At 31.6% G+C, this 7,174-nt stretch overlaps 1 pseudogene across 1 annotated transcript; it reads left to right on the top strand.

Moving 5' to 3' along the window:
* The first annotated feature begins 5,338 nt into the window (after positions 1 to 5,338).
* LOC145007593 (auxin-responsive protein SAUR36 pseudogene) lies at positions 5,339 to 6,335 on the top strand (annotated as a pseudogene). The gene is made up of 2 exons (XR_013663001.1): positions 5,339 to 5,470; positions 5,539 to 6,335. The product of XR_013663001.1 is annotated as an auxin-responsive protein SAUR36 pseudogene (transcript).
* Positions 6,336 to 7,174: the final 839 nt, after the last annotated feature.

Here is a 7,174-nt window from a genome sequence, read left to right as displayed (position 1 = left end):
CTTGGTTAGTACGCGGGGCATACTCAATGGGTACGCTTAGTGTACTAGCCATAATCTGGTCGCGAGACTTAACCACATACGTGGGGCGTACATAAGTCTGAGACAAACCCTAATTTTTAGGGTTTGCACCATGTTTAAACCTCATTATAGCGTCATTTGGGCATGTTTAGCTAGCCTCCATCCTCCTTGTCCCAGAGAACGAAACCTTAAGTGTGTTAGTGAGTTTGTGAGCTTGATAAAGAGATTTTGGGTGTCTTAAGGTGAAGAAAAAGAAGAGACACCCTTGGAGAAGTTGATTGAGTTTGTAGATCCAGAATCATTTCCACATTTTCAAGCATTTTAAGGTAAAAAGTTTACACCTTTGTGATCTTCTATGCTAGATCTAGTTAATGGAACATTTATGCATCTTTTGAGCCCTTTATATTAAAGGAGAGCTTTTGATATATTCCAAAGGTTATGGGTGCTAGATCTTAGCTCCTTTCAATCCCCAAGTTCATAAAAAATGTCTACTTTATGGAGCATTTGGACTCATGCATGTGTTAAGACCTTTATTAAGCTCTTTTTGATCTCTTAAGCCCTATTAAGCCACACATGTGTGTAAAGTTGCCAACGTTACATGATAAGTGGTCTTATAGAATCAGATATGAGAGTTTGGCTTGAAGTCTCAATGTAATAAGTGCTTAATGGAGTAGGGTGGCAAGCTGGGGAATAAGTTAGGCGTAACTAGCTGGTACACTGTACATACTAGCCCTAGAAGGTGTACTCAAAGCATAAAAGCCGAGTACGCCCCACATACTCAGCAGATGGGCTTTTTGGGCTTGCATTCTCGGTTTGGGCCTTAGGTCCGATTTTCTTCATTTGGGCCTTGTTGGGCTGTCAGACTTCTGGTTTTTGGCTTCTGGCTTCTGGCTAGTGGTTTGGGTTCCTTTGGACTTTAGACCATGATGGGCTTCGGGCCTAATTTGGAAGATTGAGCTATATATGGGCTTTGGGGTGATCATTTAGGATTTGGTCTTTAGGTAATAAGTTGGGCGTTGGCCTTGGGCCAAAATAGGAGAAAGGTAAAATGGTCTTTTACTTTGGGCTTGGGCTAAGTATCTTCGATTATTGGTTATGGGCCAAGACCTAGTATTAATTAAATTTTGTTTTATAATGATAGCGTGAGGATTTATCGGGCCAGCAAGCAGAGATTTATCTATGTGATTCAACAGTTAGAGGTGAGTTTCCTCACTATGTTTAGCGGGTCGAAGGTACCAATGTCGGTCCATGGTTTATTATGTTAGGATGCTATATGTTTGCGTAACTCTTGCATGTGTTATGTGTTGGTATGCTTACCAGGCAAGGCCTGATGCCAGGCAGGGCCCTATGATTGTATTGTATGCTATTGTCTTTGTGATTATCACATGTGTTCATATGTTTATATGTATACCGAGCGGGGCCCGATGCCAGGCAGGGTCTGATGACTGACTGGGCTCGATGAAGGACAAGGCTCGATGAAGGACGGGGCCCAATATGTGTTTATTATGTATGGTATGTGGTAGTCTGAGGAACTCACTAAGTTTTGTGCTTACGCTTTTCAATTTATGTTTCAGGTACTTCTGGTTCGAAAGAGAAGAACTCGGGATGATTGCATAGCACACACCATATTATTCCACGTTTTGTGATTTACTCTGATATTTTATGTTGTATTGATACACTTTATTCCACCTTAGTTTCATGATGTTGTTTTGGATTACAGTTTTATTAATTCAAAAATGAAATTTTTGGTCTTAATTTTTGGGACGTTACAAGTGGCTTCCTTGTTTCTGATAAAAATGAAAAGGGGGGAAGGGGCAAGTTATTTATTTATTTTCTATTTTCGTTTCAAGTTAATAGAAAAGTAAAAAATTAGTTATAAAGGCATAAATATCTTCTTAAGTGTATAGAGACAAAAATCACTAAAAATATCTAAAATTAAACCATTAATACTAAGGATGTCAATTGTTGACACGACACGATAAAAATACACGACACGAAACGAAATTGGGACGAAATTGAAATTTGAATTCGTGTTTGTGTTGTGTTCATGTTAATTGTAAAAACACGATGTCGTGTTTAAAATTCGACACGAAATTGACACAATTTAACATTTAGTTGTTGTGTTTTTCGTGTTATGTATGATTAAATATTAATTAAATAAACTAATTGTTATATTATGTTATCGTTGTCGTCTCATGTCGTGTTTGTCGTTTTTTAATTGGTTCGGTTTTGTGTTAGTTAAAAAAACACGACATTGTGTCGTGTCGTGTTTGTGTTACAAAAAAACATTGTTGTGTCGTGTCGTGTTAGACAGAAACACGACACGATGATCCGATTTACCACTCCTAATTAATACTATCATACACCACCATGTGGGATATTTTGAGATCATTAATATATGTATATAAATAATGTTATCATTAATTTTATATTATTATAGAAATTACATAAAAATGTTGATGGACCAATTTTATTAATAAGATATATACTTAATTTGGTTTATCTTGTAGGTTAATTTCCCGATTTAACTCAAGATCTTCTATATCCTTAATATCTCTCACATTCGGTTATATCTCGATCTATATAAATACGTAATGAGAAACAGATCCACAACATGAAAAGACATAGAGAAATTTGTTTTTTATATTGCTGAGGTTTTTAGAGAAAATTTTTATGATCAACTGAAAAACCAACCTTAATCATCAGATCCGAGAATCACAATGAAAACAAGTATTCCATCATTTTTTTATTTAAGTTTTCTTTTAACTAGATTCGAGATAAATATCTATAATTTATTCTTCCGCATTGATGTTTTTGTTTATCAAAATAACAAACACACCAAACATATTTTGGTCCAAAACCATATATTTTTGCTAATAATATGGACTATTTTTGCAATTATGTCTTATTTAAAAGTAATGAGAGATTATCATTTAATGACTGAGTTGTCTAATTAGTAAGGATAGTTTAATTAACCATATAAGCTTTTTTTAGCCTTACATTTTGTATAATTTACTCTTTATTTTATAAAGAAGATCTATGCTACTTGAGATAAATTTTGATGACGGTAGAGTAGTGCTATTTTACTATAAATATATCATTTTCACTAAAGTAAAAATTACTTTAAAACTTCATGGCATGCTATGGTGGACCCCACTGTACTTTTATCAAATGCATGCGTAGAATTAAAGGATTATTCATGACCGTCTCGTCCGTTTATAGCAGCTGATTGTAGTGTACGGAATATTTACGGAACTTGACCAATTTATTTTTTAAGTCACAAATCCCAATGAAAAGTTTTTTATTTGCGAATTTGGAGTTTAACCGAGAGAAAATGATCCGGTAATTAGTTATTCATTTTGTTTATATTTAATTCTTTTTTTTACGTAATATACTTTTGGATTTATTGTTTGTGTTTACTGTAATATTTTGAACAGCTATAACATGTGATAGAGGGTCAAAAAGATTATAATGAATACAAATAACAATTTGATGGTGTATTGCATCCAAAAAATGAAAGAAACCAAATATAAACAAAATCAACTTTTGGTTATCATTTTTATTTTAACTATTTCCTCATATATTTTTTTTCAATAGCTATACAACATGTCATAAATGGTCTTTATGGTTTTCAAAAAATATCAGTATAACTTTTATTGGATTACATAGGTGGTCTATGATGTCATAAATAGTCCTTATGGTTTTCAAAAAATATCAGTTTTACGATAACCTTTATTGGATTACATAGGTGGTCTATGTGGTTTTTAAATGTTACGTATTTGGTCTTTTCGTTGTTAAATTTAATTTTTGACTTGTTAAATTTTTATTAATGACCAATTTACCCTTGTATCAAAAATATATATATATATATATATATATATATATATATATATATATATATATATATATATATATATATATATATAAACAAACATTTATATAGTTTACTTCGATTATGTATAATTAAGTGCTCTTAGTGATTTTGACATCGTTCCTTTTCTTTTAGAATTGATTTAAAAATAACTCATAATGTTATTTTTTATTATATCAGTAGTATCTTATCACTTCTTCGTAAAAGTAATTTATTCCTAATATTATGCTTATTAACAAAAAAAAAAGTGATAGCATAATTTCTCATTATAGAGATTCCACAATAATAGACGATACCAAATGTGAAGAAGTTATATTTCGTGAATAAATTCTTCGTAAAAATAACTTATTTAAAAAAAAGCTCAAAACATCATTTCTCATTATAAATATTCCACAATTACAAACAATACTAAGGATGAACAAGTTATTTATCACGAGTAAAGATCAATTGTGAGCAACCTAATCACAATATCAAAACCAAAAACAAATAGTACTAACACCAAGGAAAATAGAAGCTTTGATTAGTTTAAAAGAAAATGATCCAAGAGGATAACCAAGTGTTGATTTTGTTCACATTCCATCCTTTTTATTTTTTCTGCATTCAATATACATACCATCAAACTTATTGTTCGTGTTTATCATAACCCTTTTGACCGTGTATCACAAATGGTAGCCGGCCAAAAAAATTACGGTGAACATAAGTACATAACCTACAAATTTGATAGTATATATATATATATATATATATATATATATATATATATATATATATATATATATATATATATATATATATATATATATATATATATATATATATATATATGGTTAGGTTCATGAGATCATTATATTTTGTGAGACGGAGAAACGCAATCCTAAACACTCATTTTTTAGATAAAAAAATATTTTTAAAATGCAAAATAATTGAAAATTTTCGAAAAAAATTTTAAAATATTTTTTCATCACTTTTTTATCCAAAAATAAATAAAATAAATAAAATTACCGCTTTTTTGAAATATTTGTGAAATATTCTAGTAGAATAATATATTATTCGAGATACTAGAGTAATTTACATATCTAACCCACTTCATCATCTCTTTCTACTTTCTATTTCTCATTTTTTCTTGTAACATGTTTTTTAAAACTTGTACCTTAGTTGTTTTGTATTTTTTTTAATTGATTGGATTGAATAGATTGAAAAAGATAAAATTTCTATAGGCTGTGGGTTGGAAAAGATTAAAAAAAAAAATTATATAACCATGAGTTTAATGAATTGGGAGAGAACGACTCTCCTCTCTTGAAAGTTGAAACCTTGGCAATAGCACGTGGACGCAAGCCTCTATTTTTTGGGTGGCCACATATTGTAAATCTGACCATATTTCTCTTGTTTTTTTTTTTTTTTTTTTCTATATATATTTCACTCCCATTTTCTTCTCCTCTATTAATTTGCATATTCTCTCTCTCCCATCCACTATCATTGTCGTCATCAAACTCGGTGGTCTACTTTTTACAATTTATCCATAGATCAAGCAACCTCCGAAGAAATCATAAGTATGGAAACACCAAATCATTAGATCATAAGGTACGAAACGACTATGTCAAACATACCCATCACTCTTTCTGAAATTTGTCTCACCTTGTTCCGTTTAGCCATGTCTGTTGCAGACCCATGGCCCTTTTCCTAAACTTCAGTTCTCTTCTTCCAATTCCCGCTTTTAACTTCGATTCCTGACTTGGGTTTTGAATTTCGTCAAAAAATGAAGAAATTCCGAGGTTTTTTGCTCAAACATAGAGTCATCTCACTATTCCGATGCATCCGCCGGAGAAACCAGCTGTCGCCGAGGGGATACCATCGGTTAAACCCATCTCTCAGATCGTTTTCAAAATTCTTGAAGTGGGGTGCTCGAGTTAAGGCGAAAGCAAGAGCTGTTTGTTCTATAAACCCAGCTTTTCGTTCGGGTTACTTTCGTATAGGAAAAGACTCCGTTGTGGAAACGGATCATGCGCCGCCGCACGCGACTGTTCCGAAGGGGAAGATGGCTGTGTACGTGGGACAGGACGACGGCGGTTTCGAGAGGGTGTTGGTGCCGGTGATATATATAAACCATCCTTTGTTTGGGCAGTTGTTGATGAAGGCGGAGGAGGAATACGGTCATGATCATCCCGGTGGTATCACGATTCCTTGCCGGATTTCAGAGTTTGAGAACGTGAAGACTAGGATTGCCGCAGGAAGCGGTGGCCGGAAAATGATACCCTCACCGTGGTAACACTTGATAACGACGGCGATATAAATTAGAATGTCACTTTTGTCTATCTTAGGCTTTTGATTTTCTTCATATATGTGGACATAAATAAATAATCTAAATTTCAAAGTGTTTTATAATATGTGTAACTGTTACATTAACTTATTTAAGTCGTAGTTATTAATAACACCAATATTTGTCAAATTTTCTTTCTTTCTTTCGTTTTTTTTTTAATCACATTATATATTATTTTTATTTTTTATGGGATTGAATCCATGATATTGTTAGTTTAGAACTATCATCTAAACCCAAATGGGATAGCTACCACAATAAAAACTTGGACAGGCTTTGTTATCATTCTTCTTCTTATTTTTTTTGGTTTCATTTCGTGTTATAAGAAAAGCTAAATAATTGAGAAAAAAGTATTAAATTTTTTTTTTTCATTACAATCTTCAAAAAAATGTGGATTTATTACTATCATAATTAAAAACTGATGAAAAACTGTAAAATAATTAAAATAATCACCGTATTTGTTTTGTCGTTTTGGTAAGGTGATGAAAAACTGTAAAATAATTAAAATAATCACCGTATTTGTTTTGTCGTTTTGGTAAGGTACGGTATTGGTACAATGGTACTTGCGTAGTCTTTTTTATCATAAATTTGAATTTAAAAGTTCTAGAAAATTCTGACGAAAATTCATAATATTATATATTTAAATGTACGGAAGCAGTAAGTATTTGTAAGGCTGGAGGGAGTGGTGTCACCAAAACCGCACTCCCTCCCCCGCCAAATAAGCGTCACGTTACTTTTTACCACTCGAGTGTGGTTTCATGCCACACTTTTCATTTTTTTTTTGATATTTTAATTTAATAAAACTTTTTTTAACTATTTTAATTTAATATAACTTCTATTTTAATAAAAAAAACATATTTTTTTATTATTTGAAATTAAAAAAAAACAGTACATTGTGATTACTTAAAAAAAAAAACATGATATTTAAATTTTTTTATTTTTGAGAGAGTGGTGATTTAAAAAAAAATTGA

The sequence above is a fragment of the Lactuca saligna genome, chromosome 7 (genome assembly GCF_052625555.1).
Source record: "Lactuca saligna cultivar CGN05327 chromosome 7, ASM5262555v1, whole genome shotgun sequence".
NCBI classification, from domain to species: Eukaryota; Viridiplantae; Streptophyta; class Magnoliopsida; order Asterales; family Asteraceae; genus Lactuca; species Lactuca saligna.
The sequence above is the reverse complement of the archived record's forward strand: the minus strand, read 5'-3'. Positions and strand labels throughout refer to the sequence as shown.